The sequence below is a fragment of the Tenrec ecaudatus genome, chromosome 18 (genome assembly GCF_050624435.1).
Source record: "Tenrec ecaudatus isolate mTenEca1 chromosome 18, mTenEca1.hap1, whole genome shotgun sequence".
NCBI lineage: Eukaryota > Metazoa > Chordata > Mammalia > Afrosoricida > Tenrecidae > Tenrec > Tenrec ecaudatus.
Genome location: NC_134547.1, coordinates 28,365,704 through 28,385,438, shown reverse-complemented (window position 1 = coordinate 28,385,438; position 19,735 = coordinate 28,365,704). Strand labels below are relative to the sequence as shown.

The 19,735-nt window shown below is 51.1% G+C and overlaps 1 protein-coding gene across 1 annotated transcript in view; it reads left to right on the top strand.

Moving 5' to 3' along the window:
* CHST8 (carbohydrate sulfotransferase 8) overlaps positions 1-19,735 on the top strand; it is a 69,841-nt gene that overhangs the window by 3,300 nt on the left and 46,806 nt on the right. The window lies entirely within an intron of this gene.

Here is a 19,735-nt window from a genome sequence, read left to right as displayed (position 1 = left end):
TGGGGAGTGGGGGACTACTTCTGGCTCTGTGAGTCAGTGAGCTGTTCATACTGGTCCTCCACCCTGCCTCCCCCAACTAAGTCCATCACTGTGGTCTGCTGGGGGCAGGTGGGCTTGTGCCCCGTGAGGGGAAGGCACAGACAAATGATAGCAGACAAAATGTGGGGAGGGCACCTGAGGCACCTACTGGCACTGACATCCGGCCCCCTCTAGGAATGGCAGGGTGAGGTCAGCAGACCATGAGGTCAAGGCCAGATCAGGGCAGTGGTGGTTCCCAGCATGGGGCCTGTGGGCATGTCAGCGAAGTGCTTAATGACACCTGATCAGGTCCCACAGTCCCCAGATATGCTGTGCACACTGAGATGCCCCTCCCTGCAGGGACATGGGAATTTAATGCTGCGAGCTGGCACCAGCTCAGAGAGGGCTGTGGGGAGCAGAGGTCCAGTGGAGGCATTTCCGAACCACCCCTGCCCATCTGGCATAGCCCAGGAGGGTGGGCACCAGCTTCATGTCCTAGCTGTCTATGTGGGACACAAAGGGTTACATGTTTGCGGGCAACCTGAAATGAAGGCAGTTCAGACCTACCCAGAGGCTGCTGGGAAAGCAGATCTGGCTGCCTACCCCTGGAAAGTCAGAGCTTCGAAACCACCAGGGAGTCACTCTCTGCCATGCACACGGGGGTCGCTGTGAGTCAGAATTAGCTCGCCACCACTAGCAATAGCAGCAGGGACAAGGCCCACTGACAGAGTGGCTTTTAAGACTAAAATGGTGCTATCTCACCATCCTGAGGCCCAGTTCTCATTTGGTGGGTTGGCCTGGCCACCCTCCCCTGAAAAAGCCGCCAACTTCTGGTGGCTCTCAGGTGGTCCTTGGCTCTTGGCTGCAGCCTAGCTCAGTGGTCACGTGGCCATCTTCTGTCTTTCTGATGGGACAGCCCTCAGACTGCATGGGACCCCTCCATGTGGCTTCATATTCAACTGATGACCTTTCCAAAGACCCTATATACAACCTAGGCCATGTCCATAAGTACCAGGTGTTAGAACTGCAGTGTATATGTTTGGGGACAGGGTTCCATCCATGACAGGTACCCTGGCCTGCAGCCTCTCTCCAACCCTGCCCTCAACTAATCCCCCTTCAACCTGGCTGATGCTGCCTCTCCTCCAAACCTGGTGGTTTTGTGTCTGCAAACAGGTGCTCAGCTAGGCGGGTGGTTCTAAAGGGCCCAGGTGCTCAGAAACGTAGGCGGGAAGGCAGAAGGAACAGGAGGAGGCCAGAACCAGTGCCTGGTGCCTGGCTGCCACCAGAGAACCCCTCCTGGGAGGGTGAGTCATCGGTGCTGACTCATGCCCGGGTGCAACCCTCACAAAAGTGGGTCTGGCTGTTTCCCCAGGACCAAGCTACCTCCTCCATGCGGCCTCTGCAACTTCCTGTGAGCCCCGGAGCCACCCAGGACTGTCTGTGGTTTCTGTACCGCCGCAGAACTGTCCTTGGTTCTTGGGCCCCAGAGGGCAGTGCTGTCAGGACTGGAGAGAGCTGCATCCTGTGCTTGTGTGTGACTGCTGAAGGCTCAAACGTAGGGGGACAAATGGAACCAGGATGTCCTTTGTGGCTGAGCATGTGTGGTGGTGGGGACACGGGGCAGAGGGACCCCATGAGCAGCTGCCCATGTGGATGTCAGTACCTACTGCAGAACAAGCCTAGGAGAGAGGATGGGGGTCTGTGATGGCCAGCTGGGATGGGAACTCTTTACAAGTGCAGAAAGCCTCATCTTACCCCCTCTGAGCGCCTGATAGGGTAGAACTGCTGACCTCGTGGTTAGCAGCTCAGTGGGTAGCTGAGGTGAGCACTCCCTAAATCGGGAGGGCGGCACCCACACTGTAGAGTCAGGTAACCAGAAGGCTTGGCCCTTGGGTCCTCAGTTGGGCTGGATCACCTTCTGCTGGTGCCACGTAATGAGTGGACCACCGAGTTCTCCATGTAAGGCACCTTAAGCCAAAATGAGAAAACTTTTAAGTAATGCCTACATTACTCTTCCTGAGCAAAGCGCTCCTGACATGGCTGTTTGTGTTGATTTGTTACTATTCATATTTATTCTTCCCTTGTACTGCTCACAGCAGCCTAATTGTGATTCGGTACCAAGAAAGCAATATCAAAGTAATTTTCCACAACATTAGTTACAATTTTCTTCTGATCTTTCAAGTGAAACAATCCCATCCTGTTGGCTTCTCTGAGCATATAAACCTTGATTACATTTATCTGTTGGAAACCAGTGCCTACAAAGTGTATGTGTCCAGTTGCACGGCTGGGTGGCCCCGGGAACCTCAGACAAGCCTTCTCCCAGGGGATTTCTGCTGTGGGAGGTGCAGACATGGAAGACTACCCTGCCAGCCCATTGGGAAAGCCTCCTCCTCCCTGGGGAGTGCAGGGGTGGGGGAACCCATCTGCAGAGGAAATCCCGTTCTGGCCATTCTGGTTGTTGTAGTACGGTGAAAATTTCCCAGGGAACCAAGGTCCCTGGACTCTGCTTTTGGTGACAGTAACTTGGGTGGGAGAGTGAGGATGGGCAGGTAAAGGTGTTGGCATCTGGAAGGACCCTGCTTGAGGCAGATAGGAGTTCTTAGATGCTTGCTGATCCTGGGGATCTGGGTGTCTCTCAGTTTTCTCCTGTGCACCACCAGGTGTTAGCAGGACGTAGCAGCACCTGGGTGTCTTGTGGATCAGCCAGCAAGCCTCACCTGGCTTCGTGCATTAGAAGGGATCTTAAGGGATGGCCTAGGTTTATAAGTCAAGCCATCTTCAGAGTCAGATTTTGCTATATTAGATTTTTGGAAACCTGCATAATGAACTCTCCCTGTAACCTCACCTGGTATTCAGTTGCAGAATTCTCACCATCCGAGCAGGACACTTCGTGTGTAGCCCCTTCCCATCCGGCAATGGAGGCTTACACATGGAGGCTGATGCCGAGCAGGTGTCAGTCAAACTTCCAGACTGAGAAACTAAGAGGAAAGATCTATTAAAACCCTATAGAAGTCCTCCTGATGAACAGATACACTTAGCCATAATGCGAAGCGAAGGCCTGATGGCTGGCTGCTACCTGAGTGAGTGAAATCACTTAATTGCAGAAGGACTAATATTATCTCGTTTATGTGAAAGAAGCCAATAGGTAGACACCAAAGCGGAGTAGCAGTTACCTGGGGTGTGAGGAAGGGACAAGAGGCAGGTTTGCTAAGGGGGCATTGACTTTCTGGTTATGGTGGTGAAAGGATATGGAATAAGGTGGCAAGAATATTTGCACAAATTGAGGCGCGCAGTCTCTCTCCCAGAAGCTCCCGAGGAGAAGCGGTTAAATTGGTTTTGTTACGTATGTATTTTCATCACAGCAGACCAAGAAGACCCAGACCACTTGTCTGTCAGTGTGTCGTACTGTGATGCTGGAAGCTAGGTCCCTGGTATTTCAAAGGCCAGCAGCGTCACCGGAAGAGAACAGGTTTCAGCGGGGCTTCCAGATTAAGAACAGACGATGAAGAAGGACTGGCTTCCCCCTTCAGAGGAAGGAGCCACTGAAAACCATGTGCGTAGCTTAGAAACACTGTCAGCTCCTGACAGGATGGTGCAGGACCGTGCAGTGCTTTGTCCTGTTATACGTAGGGTATCTGTGGGAGGGGAGCCACTCAGTGGCACGTAACAACAGCAGCAGTCCCTCCGAAGTGGACAGTCTATTCTTTCTTCATAATCTGTCGTCGTCTGGAAGCTTGGCTGAAACCTGTTCACCATGGGTGATCCTGTTGGTATCTGAAATACCAGTGACATGGTTTCTAGTATCACAGCAACACACAGGTATGACAAACTGACCGACATCATGCTTGGCCAAGTAGAGGGTCATTGAAAACGAGGAAGACCCTTAACGAGATGGATCAACATGGTGGCTACAACAGTGGGCGGCTATGACCTGGGACTGATTCGAAGGCACCTGGCTCCAATAGCAACCCATCACAAGGGCCCTCTCTCCCATCTACTTCCAGCTGGCTATTTATTTGAAGAATTCTTCGGTCCCATCTTTACTTCCATCTGACTATTTATTTGAAGAATTCTTACCTTCCATGTGGGAGGCCCAAGTCAGTCCGAAGCCAATCCCATAGCTCCTGAGCAGCCATCCCTGGTCTGTCAGTGGCGGCTGTGGGTTTGCTAGGATGATGAGCAGGTATCCTTGATGCTCCCGGACTAAGACAGTCTAGGAAGAAAGGTCTGATGACCTGTTTCCACAAAGCCAGCCATTGAACAAACCTGCGGCTCACAACAGGATGGAATCCCAACTTCACGGGGTCACCAGAAGAACTGCCCTTGAGGGTGTCTGAGACTGTACGGGAGGGAGTAGAAAGCCTCGTCTTTCTCCCATGGAGCAGCTGGTGGTTTTGAACTTCAGACCTTTAGTTAGCAAGGGTTACGAGCCCAGCTTATACCCTCTACATCACTAGAGCTCCCGTGGCATCTGACAACAACAGTCATTGTGAAGAAGCCAGGCCATTTGCCCTATGGAAGTGTTCTGATTGTGCTTCTTTGGTATGGTCTAACAATATGAGTTACATGCAGCAGCTTGGGCAGATAACTGTACTACATGTACACATGGGACTGTGTTGTGACGGTCCCTTTCAGGGGCTTTCCGGAAGCTCGAGTTCCAGTTGGCTCTCTTTGGGGGATGTCATTGGTGATGGCAAGGTAGTGTTCTAATTTTATGATCCTGTCTTTAAAAAAGGGGGGCGGTATGGATTTCGTGTCAATGAAGCTTTAGTAGATGGTGGATTCACTGGTTTATGCAGTGACCCTCTGTTATAGATTCTGTTAGACATGCGTGTGTGTGTTAGCTTTGGCTTTTTGCAGAATGAGTTTTCTTAAGTGGGGCCACTTGAGGTCCAGATGCAGCAGCTCCCTGCCCTTTCCTCGAGCCACACGGCTGGGGATGGTGGTTGGGAGCCAGGGGTGGGGTGATGAGGCGGAAGGCAGCTACTGTTGACAGTGGAGCTCCGTCTCAGGGACCCCACAGTGCCGGCACAGGAGCTGGTTGCACAGCCTTTGATGGTTTCTGATCTCTAGCCTGCCCTGTAGCCTTCCTTGCAGGGCACCGGGGCATTGAGGGGTAAGAAAAAATGAAGCTGTATGCTGTATTCTTATTGAGCCCATGTGGCAAGACCCTGAGAGTTTTCTTGGCTGATAGCTTAGTAGGTTACTAGTTGGGTTGCTGACAGCAGTTCAAACCCAACAGGTGTTCAGAGGGAGGAAATTGAGGGTTTCTACCCCTGTCCAGATCACAGTCTGGGAGCTCACAGGGACAGGTCTACTCTCCGATAGGGTCGCTATGAGTTGGGATCAACTCGATGGCAAGGAGTTCAATTCATCTTTACAGGAACAGATTGCCTGGTCTTTTCTTCCAGAGAGTTGCTGGTGGGTTCAAACTGCCAACCCTCATCACCAGAATTCCACAATAATGATCCAAATCCAAACCCACCACCATTGAGTTGATTCTGACTCATGGCAACCCTACGTAGGGTTTCTGAGATTGTAAACCTTTATGAGAGCAGACAACCTTCTTTTTCTCTGAAGGAGCAACTACTGGATTTGAACCTCCATCCTTGTACTTAGCAGCCTAATGCCTAGCCCACAGTACTATCAGGACTCCCTACAATCACAATAACAGCAAATGTTAATGGAGCACTTACTATGCACATTTTACTGTATGTAAGTCTGATCACAGCAATACTACCAGCCCACTACTATGATCCCCCCACTTTAAAGATGAGGTGCCAGGGACGCATGGGGGAGGACTCACCAACAGCAGTGACAGCACTAGTCACAGCGCAGGCTTCCAGAGTGCTCCCAGGAGCCCACACGGTCACAGCATTGGCACAGGTTCAACGCTCATGTAAATGAATCCCGCACTGTAGCACCATTTGACAGATGTGATTATAGAGGTACAGCGGGGATAAGAGGCGTGCTCAAGGCCATGCAGCTTCTCTGCGAATATTTGCCCTGGGCCACTTGGCTGTTGGCCCCAATCCATTGCAAGATACAGGTTTGGGCAGCGAGGACAGCATGGATAACGCGTCACAGGTATGAGAGTGTGGCAAGTGAACAAGGAATGGGGAGGGAACCTGAGGCCAGCACCCAGCAAGCCTGTGGAGCCCTGCAGAGTAGCCTCTGCCCCAGTCAGAGGGAAGATATGACTCTTTAGGAGACTTGTTTTAGGGGCTGACCATCTGGCCCTGTGGACAGGGAGGAAATCTGATGCAGACCGACCTGCTGGGAGGATGTTGAGGGACCCAGGGGTGCGCCCTCCTCAGAGCCAAGGGTGGAGCTTTCGCTCCTTGGTCGGGCACAGCCTCCTCTCCAGTTTGTATGGAGCCAGTGGCTTTCCCCGGGCAGGTAGGTTTTATTGGGGTCCCCTCAAGTCTGTTTCCTGAAGCCATTTTCTAACGGCATTGCGGAACATCATATATATATTTCCTACAAACCTTGCGAGGCTGACACATCCTTGTTGTGACTGCTAATATCAGAAGTGACATGTAATTGCAGTGATCCATCCAGTTAAGTAGCTGGCAATATATCATTGCAAAATCAGCAGGGCTGGGGCTCTCAGAACCCAGTGTTTCTAAACAATGCACCTGCTGCGGCTGCAGGCTCTTCTTACTTCTTACTGCGGAGGCTGCCTCACCCTCCAGGCTGCCCTTTCGGAACCGGGCCAAATAGAACTGTACAGTGGGGGGGAAAACAAACTACCCACCAGATTCTCAGTTCTTGTTGGATAATGTGCCAGACCCTCCAAGCCAGGGCTAGGCATGGGCCTGCTTGGCAAACCACTCCTTCCTTGGCTTCCTGCCCCCTTTCCTTTGTCTTTGTGGGTTCTTTCCTGGTGTGAAGGGGTGGCAGGGGGGGAGGGAGCTGAGCCATGGCTGGGCTAGCAGCACCACAGGATCCCCTGGGGTTAGTGTGCACAGCAGAGGTGGAGACAGGAGGAGCAGGCAGGTGGCCCCACCATGATGCTCTAGGCACTGCTGTACTGCAGGAACTCGAGGTGGGCTGGAGAGGAGCAGCCACAGTGTCCTAGGCTAATTTCTGGGCTTACATTTACTCAGACTAGGGTGTGAATGGAGTTGTGGGAAGTGGCAGGACAGATGGATGGAGGGGCGGCAACAGTCCAATGGCGCCTGGGGGCAGTGGGGGTCCAAGGGCGCCTGTTCGAGTCTATGCTTCCTCAGCCAGGGGCTGGCGGACTCTGGCGGTGCTGACTTTGGAACCTCCACCAGATTCTGCCCTGTGGGGACGGCGGGTGGGTTTTGAAGGACCCTCACTGAGGCAGTTGAGGGGTGGGGGCTGGGTGCCCACTGAGGGCCCTCTCTCCACGAAGAGAGTTTATCGCCCGCCCTCGTAGCAGCTGCCCCGCAGCTCTGTCCTTCGGTGTGTGGGCCTGACCCGCAGAAGCTGCCCTGGCGTCTGCAGCCCCGCCGCCCTTTCCTTTGGCGCATTACAATATGCTCCATGAAAACTAATGAGCACCGAGGACCTCATCACAGGCATCACCTAATGAAATTAAAAACCAGACATCGGTTCGCCATAATCTGGAAATTGATATTAATAGAAAGTAGCCCCAGAATTGTGCAGTTAAAGGTTCCTAGGGGTGAGGAAATTAAAAAGGAGAGATATTGGGATAATCACAGCCAATACGCATGAGGCTTCGTTTTTTTAAAACAATCGAACTCAACTAAGATGCTAAACATAGACTGGATGGTTGGTGCGGGTCTACTGAAAGGGCGGCAGACGTGGCTTTTAGCACCACAGTCTCGGGGGTGGGGTGGGGTGTGTGTGCGCACAAATCCAGGAGACAGCAGCTGCTAACTGGGGGCGGGCACTGTCCTGAGTGTTGTCATTACCTCCTGCCTCACCCTGAGAGGGGGTGTTAGCAGCCTCATTTTCTGATGCACAGGGGTTAATGACAGTGATCCAGAGTTCTGCTGGGAGAGCAACAAAACCAGAATTTGAACCTAAACCTGCCCGATTCAGCCCATAATGTCCTCCTGGCCTGTAGCTTCCTAGTTAGTCATGGTCTGGATTTGTGGACGTTTCTCTACCCCTTCTCAGAAGGTGGCAATGTTTCTGTCTGCTCTCAGGTTCTGGCAGCAGCCAGCCTCCTTGAATCCAGCCCCGAGAAAGCCCAGGACAAAGGTGCCTTCTGAAATTACAGCCACTGGAGGACAGGGCCCCTTGCTGTCGCCACTCTGGTGGTTCCCAAGGTGCCCTGTCCCCGGGAAGCCCTGGTTTGGGGTTTCATCTCCAAAGCAGCCTTTTGTTTCCTGAACCCCCACCCTCACCCCTGGGGCAGAGGGTAGGGGTGGGTGGGGGATCAGTCTATATTCACTTGTCACCTGAATCACTCAAGGGTTCATGATGCGTCTCTGGGTGGGTTGAGCCCTTCCCCACTCTGCCTGGTGAGAAAGAATAGGAGGCAGGGGAGAGAGGGGAAGAAGGTTAAGACCAGTGTCCGAGATGCCCTCAAATCACATATGGTTGGATTTCCTCCTGCCTCTATCTCCTCCTGCACCCCAACCTCCCCCCACCCTGTTCTGGGGACACTTGACATCAGAGCCAATCTCCCCAGTCCCATTGGTCAACCTCTCACCCCAGGAGATCTGTGGGGGGACGGGGAGGGCAGAGGACTCTCCAGCCTCAACATGGTACAGCCAGGAGGAAGCCCCTGCCACAAGCCCGCCTCCTCGTGCAGTCTCACCTGACGCACGGTGAATCAGAATGAGAAGCCCCACTCCTCCAACCCAGGCCCCAAACACGAGTCTATTGAGACACCCCCACACCACGCCTCCCCAGTGCTTCTAGAGCCTGAGGCCTAGCGTGGGCAGGGGAAACGGTTCTGTGCCTGCCTTAGAGTAGTTGCTACGCTGTTCCTGTTCTCCATGGCCACCGGTGGTTCTTGTTTTCAAACCCTGAAAAGGTCATGGTGGTAGCTATGACAACGGAAGCGCTGGAGGGCTGGTTCCTGAGGCCGGTGGAGGGCCATGGCTTCTGCAGGGATGCCCACCAGGGAGGCTAAGGCCTCTGGCTGCAGGTGAGTGTGGCCTCAGGCTCAGCTGGGCACCACCTGTCCCTCCCCTGCCCCAAGGCTGGGCTGCTGCACCTGCTTGTGACGTGGGGAAGGTGGCTCCTCTCCTGCTCCATCCTCTGCTTCAACATTGCCGGAAGTTACCAGTTGCCTGGCAGATGGAGTTTCACTGGACGGTGTTCTAATAAAGCTGGTGGTCTTCCAACATTTGTGACCCTGCAGCTTTCACTCAACTTGTGGTTGGACTTGGAGGATGAGTTCTTGAGTTTCAAATTGTATTTACACGAGGGGCAAAAGCTCAGATTAAATTGGGTCCATTGTCCCAGCCTCTGTGACTCAGCATCTCCCTGATGGGGTTGTGGGTGCACCTGGGTCCACGCAGAAAGTGGAGGGTGCCGCTCCCCTTGCCCTGAGCTCTGTTCTCTGTGTTTCTTGGCCCTTCTTAGAAGGCCTGAGCACCCTCCCCAGAATGGGCTGACCCTCAGCCAGATGCCCCACCCCCACCCCTGTCCCAGCCTCAGCCCAGAGTCTAGTTCCTGATTAGTGGTTCTCAGCTCCCAGCCCCAACCCTGCCATCGGATTGATTCCAATGCACCGTGACCCTATTGGACAGGATAGAACTGTTCTGTGCGCCTCTCAGGGCGGAGAGCCTTTATGGAAGCAGACTGCCTCATCTTTTCCCATGGAGCAGCTGGTGGGTCCCAACCGGCAACCTTTCTGATGGCAGTCCAAAGCTTAACTCATTGCTCCACGAATGCACCTTGTTCTCAGCCCAGGCAGTTGGAAGCTTAGGTTGAGTTGAAGGGGTGGTTGGTGAACCGCTTTGGTGACGTCCAGTAAGCATCGGACTGCTAAGGTTGATCAGTTCAAGCTCATCAGCCGTTCTGAGGGAGAAAGATGAGCCTGTCTACTCCCATAAAGATTTACAGCCTTGGAAACCCAACAGAAGGCTGCTCAAACACCGAGACGTTTACAGTCTCAGAAACTCACAGGGGCAGATCTACTCTGCCTAGAGTGTTGTCCTGAGTGGGCATTGACTCAATCACTGTGAGTTTGGGTTCAAGGCAAATCGACTTGATGGCAATGGGCTTATTTGTTTGTTTGTTTGGTCCAAATGTGTGTGTCTGTGTGTTATCCTTGGAAGACTGTGCTGGTGGGTGGTCATCAGGACTTAGGAGTCCCGTGGCCCCTCCTCTCCTCGTGACCTCACAAGAAGGAGTCCTTTGACTTCCCCAAAAGACTATAGCCAGTTGTGAGCATTTGGCTTTTATCCTGATCCTGCTTGGGAGGGAAGAAGTGGAGAGAACAGAGGGATGGCGGGAGATCAATGACAACATGTGGGGTCTCTGGGGCCTATCAGAAAGGACCTTGAAGCTGCATTGGAGCACCACAGAGCCTGGGCAGAGGAAAGGTGCTTGACTCCTACCTGAGTTCTGTGACAGACAGAACCAGTGGGACTGAATCTCCTTTGAAACATGCTGGCTGCTGTCCAATCAGCTATGACCCTGTGTGTGTCACCAGGCTGAAATGTCACCCAGGCCTCTGCTACCTTTGTGACCATTTGAGTCCATTCCTGATGGCTTGAGTCCATTGTTGTAACCCCCTGGGGGAGCTCGCGACCCAGTGCTAGTACAGAACATGCTATATTGTGATCCCTTAGCACCGGCTAGTTTTCACAAGTAGAGGGCCAGGCTGTGGTTGTTGAGTGTGTTCAGACTCCTATGCCCCTGTGCACAACAGAACGAAACATTGCCTGGTCCTGCGTCATCCTCACAGCTGTTCTTCGTAGTCCATCTCATTGAGAGTCTTCCTCTTTTTCGCTGTCCCTCTGCTTTACCAAGTATGATGTCCTTCTCCAGGGACTGGTCTCTGCTGACAACATGCCCAAAGAACGTGAGACGAAGTCTCGCCACCCTGGCCTCAAGGAGCATCCTGGTTGCACTTCTTCCAAGACAGATGTGTTTGTTCTGTTGGCAGCCCCTGCTACTTTCAATAGTCTTCACCAGCACCATGGTTCCGGGGCTGTTTCCTAGTCTGTCTTAATCTGGAAGCTCTGCTGTACCTGCCCACTGAGGATGATTTTGCTAGTATTTGCAATACCGGTGATAGATCACGTCCAGCATTGTGTCAACCCCAAAGCTGCCGTAGTACAACACATTAACAGGTGGTGGAAGAGCATCTGGGTACCAGTGAATCTGGATCTATATGAATCCCACTGGTTTATAGACCATGTTCGAGTCTAGAAGGTCCCATTTGGCCCCTTCTTTTGGTTGGACTGGATGGACCAGATGCCGGGTGGAGAGGATCTGTCTGATATCCCCAACCTGCCCTCCTCAGTTAGGCTGCCCCTCTGGCCACCAGGGCTCAACACCAAACCTCCCTGTGCCCCCCAGGAAGACAAAGGCTCGATGAACTCTTTCCAGCCTCGGTGGACTTCCATCAAGTCCCTCTCTAGTGACCTGTGGGCCGTGCTCCTCCAGGTGCCTGCTGACTGATGGGGCATCACGACATCCCAGGGAGCCCTTGCCTGGCTTGGGACCAGGAGCCTACCCAGGGTTTGTCATGACTTGGACACTTTTCCGTTTTTCAGGTAGGATCTCTGGGGCCCCGAAGGTAGTCAGCGAGGTGTACGGGAGGCCAGAGTCAGGGATGGGCGCTCTGAGAAGAAGCACATTACTAACTGCCCTTCATCTGCTCGTTGCTACTCCTAGCCAAGTATGGGTGCCCACTAGTGAGCATCCTTTGCGGTGAATACATGAAAAAAAAAAAACCTTTCTCAGGAAATCTTGTAGGGGAGTGAATTGAGGGGTGGGGGCGAGTTGATGTGAGAAAGGATTCCTCCCGCGGTGATGAGGTGTGGCACGGACACCTTCCCTGGTTTCCTTCCTGACCACCCAGGAAGGACGCTGTCTGTGGCCATCATACTGGTCCAGGGTGCTGGGAGAGGGGCCAGGCCCAACCCAGCACAGAACACTCACTTGACCGACTCCTCCTTCCCTGTTGTGGTTGGTGATGCCGTGAGGGCAGTGAGTGGGCCCAGAAAGTTCAGTCTCGAGGAGGTGGCACCTGGAGTGTGTTCCCACCTCGTGCATCCCAGGCACTGTGCTGTGTGTGCTTTACCAATCTGCCCTGGGCTGCGATCTGCATGGCCGGCAGTTAGAAGACCACTAGCAGCTCCTCGGGAGAATGCCTGGACTTTCTACTTGCGTAGATAGTTACCGTCTCGGACACCCACAGGGCGTTGCTGTGAGTCAGCACTGACTTAATGGCAGTGTGTTTGGCTTGATTTGAACCACTCACAACCCCCCATTTTACCGCTGGCAGACGGAGACACGGAGATGGGAAGCCATTTACCCTAGGACACACACCAGGCTTAAATTAGAACCCGGCTCTGTGGACGCCAAAGGTAGAGTTATATTGGTGTGCCCAACCACCACTGGAGCTAGAAAAACCAAACTCCGACCCCAGTGAACGCGGGCTAGCTGGGGGTCAGGGGAAGGGCTACGCAGCATGGCCACCCTGAGGCTGGCATGTCTTTCCTGGCCACTGCAGAGCCTTCTTCTAGTCCAAACATGCATGTGTGTGTGATGGCAAGCAAAGTGGACCTCTGTGGACATGTGCTCCTGCCTCACTCTCATTCCCGATGATGGACATGTACGAGTGTGGGTGTACACCCTCTGTATTGGTCCATGAGGAGTGTGCCACCCCACAGAGGGGAGGGTGCTGGCTGCCCTAGGAGACACAGCCACGGCCCAGGCAGGGGCAGGCGCTTTCAGCACCAAGGGCTGGCTTGTCTGTCAACTGTCAGTCCTGAGAGTGAGTGAGCCATTCCAGCAGGAACTCGGCCAAAGCAGTGATTATAACCCCTGCCTGTGACCCAGATAGTCCAAATAATAAAATTACATTCATAATATTTCAGGTCGAGTGCTCACTGCTTGAATTAGTTCCTCCCCAGAAGCCAACCAACAGTGGCGGCAGTAATTACAGGATTTTCTGGGCTTACACCAAGCCTGCTTGTCAGGCTTGTGCAGCGAGAGGGTTTGCTTGTGCCTCATTCCTTTCTGGGGAGCGGGAGGACAGCCACCAGGAGTAGAAGGGCCACAGGCAGGACACAGCTGGCTCGCTCTGCCTCTGGAAGCACTTTCACGCATGGATTTTAGAAATATCGAGTGAGTTCCAGCGTAGGATGGATGTGACGCCCATGGCCATCAAATAATTCCAATTCCTCGTGACCCTACAGGATGAAATATCACTGTTCCTCGGGGTTTCTGAGACTGTCCATCCTTAAGGGAGAGAGGCTCGTCTTCCTCTGGAGGAGTGGATGATGGATTCGAACCGTCCACATTCTGGTGAACAGATCATTGTTTAACCCACTGCACCTCCATAAAGAACAGAACCGCAATGAGCCCTGTTTCCATGTTGCTAACCGTGAGTCAGCTGCAGTGCATTTCCCGCCTTTAGCTCCTTCCAAGCAGCTGTTTCAGCAGAGTTGTCAGGGGTAGAGGCCACTCCCAGAGCCGCTTCATCCTCCCACCTGGAGGCCCATGAATTGGGTCTGAGCCCAAACCTGTGCTGGGACTTCCTGTGGCCAGAGAAAGAGAGAGGAAGGCCATTAGCATAACCTGAGACACCTGTCACCAGACCTATCTGCTGGGGGTGGGGGGATGGGGGGCAGCAAGCCAGGCTTCCATAGGAAGGATTGAGCTGGGGCTTCCCTTCACACCTCCACCAAGCTCTTTCTGATTTCTCCTATCGCCTCACTTGGGGGTAGGCTTGGCCTTCCGCAGGGGGCTCCCAGGCTTGGGTAGGTAATGGCTGAATCCCCTGACAGCAAATACTGCTAGTGTGGCCAATCCCAGCAGTGTGGTCGACTGAGCTGAGGCGCAGATCCATCTGAGCGAAATAGAACCTAACACTTTAAAACTGAAGAAGAGCTCTGGGGAAGCAGTCACAGGGTGACTGGAGGCCACGCCTCAGGTGAGCTCTGGGAGACAAGGGCTGTGGATGCCTGGGGAACGGGGCCTTTACTGAGGTGTGATTTATACTCACCTGCCTTCTTGTACAATTCATTCTTGATTGTATTAAAGCTGTAGAGTTTTGCAGCCAGAGAATTTCCTTTGCCCCAATCCCCACCCCAAATCCCGTTGACCATTTGTAGTCAGCCCTGTGCCCTCCTCACGTCCCAGAAACAAGGGATCTACGTTCTGTCTAAAGAGCTATTTTCTGTCTTGTGACGTCTCTGTCTGGTCTTGGAACCAGCTCTTCAAGGGAGTTGAGTGGTGTTTGGTACACTTTACCACTGAAGCCATCTAGCGCTTTGTGGGAAGATTTTTAAATCACCAATTCAGTTTATACTTTTAGGATTATTGAGATTTTTTTTAAGAGACCATTTTACTAGGGCTCTTACCGCTCTTATAACAATCCATACTTCAGTTGCATCAAGCATATTTGTGTATATGCTTCTACATATTTGCCATCATTATTTCCTAAATACTTACTTTCTATTTGAGCCTTTGGTCTCGGCTCCTCCTTTTTCCCTCCCTCCCACTCCCATCCTCATGACCCCTTGATAAATGATTATTATTATTTTCATATCTTGCATCAAGCCCTGTCTCCTTCCCCCATGGTTTCTGTTGTTTGCCCCCCTTGGGGCCGTGTTGGTGGTTCCGTTTCCCCTTCCTTCCCTCCTCTGCCCCATCCCCCACTCGTATATTTAGATTTTCTGTTTCTTGAGTCAGTTTCTGTGATGTCTGTCTTTCTACAGCTTTGTTTACTTTGTTCATGTTACGCAACTTGTTAACATGAAGATGTTTCCCTTATAAATCTATTAATTTCTGAATTTCTGAATTTAGCAATCCCCTCCCCCCGCCCTTTGTAAGTCTACATAAAATTGTGTCGATCTCTTTGAAGAATCAACTCTTAATTTCATTGTTTTTTGTCATTTAAGAAAATTCCATTTCATTGAGGCTTGCCCAGGATTTCTTACTTTGCAATGGGCCATCCAATCTTGCAGCGTTGTAGAACATGCTGTGTGAGAGGTGAGCGGTGTCAGGATTGGTAAGGAAGGTTGGAGGGTGAAGGTACGTTATAGGAATCAGCTTTGGACTAATGTCGATTTTGAGTCTTCCCAGTTTTTTAATTTAATCACTTTATTGGGGGCTCTTATAGCTCATATAGCAACCCATAAATCAATTTTATCCAGCACACTTGTATCTATTGAGAGGTAAACAGAGGCACAGAGACGAACAAAGATAACTGAAAAGACTAAGGGAAAGCAGAATTAGCTCTTTTAGGGGGCAGCTCCCAGGCAAAGCCCATGGTCTAGCAAGTAGCCCAGGGGAATCTCGCGCTTTGCCTGGGGTCTGGAGTTTTTAAAAGAAAGCTGGGGTGGGGTGGGGATGGTGTGTGTGTGTGTGTCCCACAGGATGTAGTTGATCAGCTCTGGCAGGCAGGCAGGCAGACTGGTTCTCAGGGAGTCAGGCATTCCAGGCATTGTCCTTGAGTCTCCTCATTTCAGGGGGCAGCTGCTGACCTCCAGGACATGCAGGGAAGCAGGGCCCTGACCTCTTTCAGCTCAGCCAAATCACATGTTGCCATCATCATTTTCAAAACATTTTCTTTCTACTTGCGCCCTTGATATCAGCTCCTCTTTTTCCCCCCTCCCTCCTTCGCCCTCCCACCCCCATGAATTCCTGACCAATTATATAGTATTATTGTTATTTTCGTATTGTCTCCCTTCACCCACATTTCTGTTATTCATTGGGGGGGGGTTCCTCCTTTCTCTCCCTGCCCCCCTGCCCTTCCCCGATCATCATGATGTCACCACTCCCACTACTATTACTGAGGGGCTTATCTGCCCTGGATTCCATGTGTCAAGAGCTCTTGTTAGTACTGCAGTCTAGCAAGATTTGTAAGGTAGAACTGAGGTCATGGTAGTGGTGGTGGGGGAGGGGAGGAAGCATTTAAGAACTAGAGGCATGTTGTGTTTCATCGGTGCTATACTGCACGCTGGCTGAATCGTACACCCTTCTGTATGGCATTCTGTGAGGGGATGGCCAATTGTCTACAGATGGGCTTTGGGTCTCCACTCTGACCCCTCTCTTATGCATCAATATATTTGTTTGTTTTGGATCTTTTGATACCTGATAGCTGATTCCTGGTGTGTGTGGGGGGGAGGGAGCGGGCCAGGGGGTCAAACGGAACACTTTCCACAGTGTATCTCCAGTACTGCCTGCTGTGGTCAGTGAGCAGACATCGTGCCTCCTGGTGGGGCTGGCCCCACGGTCCTCTCTGTGCATTGGCTGCTCCGAGCAGGGATGTTGTCCTTGGGGCTTGGTGGGCCATGATATGGTTCTTTCTCCTCTCTTTCTCTCTCTTTCCCTCTTAGCTTGCTCCCTAGTGTTCTGGACAGACCTGCCACTCTCCCTGGCTTATGTCATTCGTGAGGTCCTCTGTGGCACATCCTCCTGGGGAGCGGGCTCAACATAGCTTGACTTGGGGCCAGCCCCATAGTCCTCTCTGTTAATTCACTGCTCCGTGCTAGTAAGTTGCCCTCAAGGCTTGGCACCTGGTCCCTCTCTCCCGTTTCTGTGCAGACATAAGTAATACTCTTCCGTGGTGGGTTGGTGTTCTGGTTCCCCACCACTTGTCTTTTTAAATTTTTTTTTCCCTTCCCCTATGTGTAGACTAGAGAAAAAAATCTAGGGAGATACTCATGTGTATAAGAAAGAGCTTTATATAAAGAGTAATTGTTTATTAAGAAAACATCCCAGTTCAGTCTGGGTCAAGTCCATAAGTCCGATATTAGCCCAAATGTCCAATATATCAGTTTATAAGTTCCTCTTCAGACTCAAGCAGCAGCGTCAACATGCAATGACCCTGCAAACAACATGCAATGCAGGAAGATCACAGGCCAGTGGGTGGAAAGTCTTGTGGATCCAATGGCAGTGGAAGCATCTCAGTGCTGGTGTGGGTCTCCACGTGGCTCCTCCAGCTCCAAGGCTTTGGCTTTATCAGTGTAGCTCCATGTGGCTTGTCAACAGGAATGTCTCACAGGGAGACAAAGCAGAGAGGGAGTGTATCTGGCCTCCAGTGACCTATTTATCTCTGTCTTGCCTCCAAATGAGGTCATCAAGTTGCAACCTGATTGACAGGCTACTCCTTCCTCAATTTGACAGTAGATTATGTAACTGACACACTATTCTTTTAAGTTGGATGCTGTGGTAGTTACATAATCTGGTGTGAGTGAAGGGTGGAATCTGGCCTGTCAATCAAGATATAACCAATGAGGCCTCTGTGTGGGCCTGGCCTTCTCTTGGGAATTCTGGGAACATCTGTATTTCCTCCTTGGAGCGGGGAGACACTTCTCTCTTTGCTCACTCCCTGAGAGCTGCTCTACTGACAAGACACATGGCGCTATGCCCTGGGAGCTGGAGAAGCCACGTGGACCTACCCTGATACAACCAGACCTCTGGAGCCGGCGAAGCCATGTAGAGACCCCTGCCAGCGCTGAGGTGCTTACAAAGCCATTGCATGGACAAGACTTCCAAAGCACTTGCCTGTGATCTTCCTGCATTCATTTGACATCATTGCATATATTTCGTGAGTCTGAAGAGGATTTTATAGATTGGTATCAGACATATGGACTAATATTGAACTTAAGGACTTGATCTGGAATGCGATCAGGTATTTTCCCAATATTCAGTTGCTTTTTATATAAATCTCTTTCTTTTTTAAAAATTATTTTTTGAAATTATTTTTTAAAATCATTTTATTAGGTGTTCATACAACTCTTATCACAATCCATACATATATCAATTGTGTAAAGCACATTTGTACATTCAGTGCCCTCATCATTCTCAAAACATTTGCTCTCCACTTAAGCCCCTGGCATCAGGTCCTCATTTTTCCCCTTCCTCCCTGCATGCCCCTTCCTCATGAACCTTTGATAATTTATAAATTGTTATTTTTTCATATCTTGCCCTGTCCGATGTCTCCCTTCATCCACTTTTCTGTTGTCCGTCCCCCAGGGAGGAGGTCACATGTAGATCCTTGTAATCGGTTCCCCCTATCCAACCCACCCTCCCTGTACCCTCCCTGTATCGCCACTCACACCACTGGTCCTGAAGGGATCATCCACCCTGGATTCCCTATGTTTCTGGTTCCTATCTGTACCAGTATACATCCTCTGGTCTAGCCAGACTTGCAAAGTAGAATTGGGATCATGATAGTGCGGTGGGAGGAAGCATTTAGGAACTAGAGGAATGTTGTATTTTCCATCGCTGCTATATCGCATCCTGTCTGGCTCGTCTCTTTTCTGAAACCCCTCTGCAAGGGGATCTCCAGTGGCCTACAAATGGACTTTGGGTCTCCAGTCTGCACTCCCCGCCCACATTCACAATTATATGATTTTTTGTTCTGATGATGCCTGATACCTGATCCCTTCAACACCTCGTGATTGCACATGCTGGTGTGTTTCTTCCATGTGGGCTTTGTTGCTTCTGAGTTAGATGCCTGCTTGTTTACCTTCAAGCCTTTAAGAACCCAGACACTATATCTTTTGATAGCCGACCACCATCAACTTTCTTTGCCACATTTGCGTATGCACCCATTTGTCTTTAGCAATTGTATCATGGAGGTGAGCACAATGTTATGATTTTTTGTTCTTTGATGCCTGCTAACGGATCCCTTTAGCACCTTGTGATCACACAGACTGGTGTGCTTCTTCCACGTGGGCTTTGTTGCTTCTGAGCTAGATGGCCGCTTGTTTACCTTCAAGCCTTTAAGACCCTAACATTATATCTTTTGATAGCCAGGTACCATCAGCTTTCTTCACCACATTTGCTTATTCACCCGCTTTGTCTTCAGTGGTTGTGTCGGGAAGGTGAGCATCATAGAATGCCAATTTAATAAAAGAAAGTATTCTTGCATTGAGGGAGCACTTGAGTGGTGGCCCTATGTCCTTCTGCTACCTTAATACTAAGCCTATAAATATATGCACATAGATCTCTTTCCCCATCCTCATATATAAATATTTTGCATATATACATGCTTTATCTAGATCTCTAAAAATGCCCTTTGCCTCCCAGCTCTTTCCTCTATTTCCCTTGACTTTCCTCCTGTCCTACTATCATGCTCAGTCCCGACCAGGGTTTCAGCAATTCCTCTTGGTTACATTACTCTTGATCATGCCCTACCAGGTCTCACCACCAATTTGGATCACTTGTTGTTCCCTTGCCCCTGGGTTTAGTAACACCACTACCTTTCCCCCGACCTCCCCCTCTCCGATGTCCCTCTGAACTGTCGGTCCCGTGGTTTTCTCCTCCAGATTGTTCATCCAGCCTATCTTATTTAGACAGACCTGTGGAAATAGTATGCACAAAAACAAGACGGAGCAAAACCAAGCAACAATATACAACAAAACAACAACAACAAACCAATGACAAAAAAACAACAACAAAAAAGAAAACCATGTAGTTAGTTCAAGGATCATTTGTTGGGCTTTAGGAGTGTTTTCTAGTTCAGTCTGTCGGGGCACCATGCCCTGGCCCAAAAGTCCACCTTCAGCATTCCCTGGGGACCTCGCCACTCCCTTCCCTTGCTGTTCTATTGCACCCCTTAGTGTTTTGCCTC